Raw genomic sequence first — 1960 nt, 5'->3', positions numbered from 1 at the left:
CCTCACTGAGCCTTCATTCCCTACGCTGTGGGAATGTATTAGTAACCAGTATTAGTAACCAGCTCACGGGGGTGCTGTGGGGGTCCAATAGGCAGCGGGAACATAATAGGTGCTCAAGAATGGTGGACTCTGGGGCGCCCGTGTGGCTCAGGGTCCTGGGATCAAGCCCCGCATTGGGCTCTTGGCAGGGGGCTGGCTTCCCTCCCTCTCTCTGCCTGCCTCTCTGTCAAATAAATTTTTTAAAAATCAAAAAAAATGCAACAGGGGGACCTGGGTGGCTCAGTCAGTTAAACCTCTGACTCTTAGCTCAGATCATGATCTCAGGGTCATGAGTTCAAGCCCCACGTTGGACTCCATGCTGGGCAAGGACCCTACTTAAACCAAAAAAAATTTCTTTTTTTTTAATGCAACAATTTATGTAAACCATAGCAAACTTTTATACATCTGTGACTGTTCAGATCCATATTTCTGGTGGATTTGCATTCAGTTTGCTTGGATCTTTTTGTTTTGACCAGAAATAGTGCCATGCCACAGGCCAATTTCGTGTCAGCGGCATCGCGGTGTGTATACTCTTTGGTTTTTTTCCATTCAGCATTCATCTGTGATGTGTATTTTAAAAATTTAAAAGATTTCTTTAATTTTCATATAGCATTTCAGCACTCCCTTCCATAAGTATTCCACAAGAGTGGCATGGGGGGGAGGCAAGGGAGCCATCTGCCCAGATGCAGGGAACGAGGGGGTGTGCGATCGACAGGGAATTTAAATGCAACGAGACACAGTTGGTTTGCTTTTCATTGTCATCACATGCTGGTGATTCTAAACAACGCTGGTGCTAAAATATTCCTCCCTGCTCGGGCGGACCACTCTCACCTCCGCCTTCTTGGTACCACGTGGTGCAATGAATCCATTCCACTCTTGACGGACGTTTGGGCTGTTTCCAGGCTGGGGCTGTTATGAGGAGGGCTGCTTACAATGTTTGCACGTTTTTGTTTTTGCTTTTTTAAAAAGATTTTATTTGAGAGAGCGCGCGCAGGAGAGTGAGTGAGCGTGCACGAGCAGGGGGAGGGGCAGAGGGAGAGGGAGAAGCGGGCTCCCCGCTGAGCAGGGAGTCTGAAGTGGGGCTCGATCCCAGAGCCCTGGGGTCATGGTCTGAGCCGAAGGCAGACGTTTAACCGACTGAGCCACCCAGGCGCCCCCGTTGCATGTCTTTCGGAGAACACACAGCGCAGCCCGTCGCTGTCGGGACAGACGGATGGGTGGGACTGTTGGCCATAGGATATGCTTATTTTCGGCTTCAGTGGATAGTGCCCAACAGTTTGTCCGAGGGTTTGCACCAATTTACCCTTTCGCCAGCCGTGTAGGAGCGCCGTGGCTTCACACTCTCACCAGAGCTTGCTCTCCTCTGTCTTGCACTTTTGCCACCCTAGTATAATAGCATCACATGATAATTTTATTTTTTTAAGAATTTTATTTATTTATTTGACAGAGAGAGATACTGCGAGAGAGGGGAACACAAGCAGGGGACAGTGGGAGAGGGAGAAGCTGGCTTCCCGCTGAGCAGGGAGCCAGATGTGGGGCTCGATCCCCGGACCCTGAGCTCATGACCTGTGCAGACACCAAGTGTTGGACGCTTTACTGGCTATGCCACCCACACGCCTCCCCCCCCCTCCCCATGATGCCTTGTGGTAAACAAAGTCCTGTTCTCACTGCTACACAGTATCCATTGTGTGAATATCCTGCAGTGGCAAACCAAGGAGGCTAAATGCAGGTTAATATATTAATTTTTTTTACTCCCAAGGTCTTCAAGATACTCACCTACGCAAACTCCTTGAAGATCAGTAGTTTTGTCTTTTACATTTAAGATTTTTAAAATTGTGGTAAAATGTACATTACATAAAATTTACAATTTTAACCCTGTAACTGCACAATTTAATGGTATTCCGTGCATTCAGAATGCTGT

This window comes from Mustela erminea, chromosome 6 (genome assembly GCF_009829155.1).
Source record: "Mustela erminea isolate mMusErm1 chromosome 6, mMusErm1.Pri, whole genome shotgun sequence".
Lineage (NCBI taxonomy): Eukaryota > Metazoa > Chordata > Mammalia > Carnivora > Mustelidae > Mustela > Mustela erminea.
Note: the sequence above shows the minus strand (reverse complement) of the source record.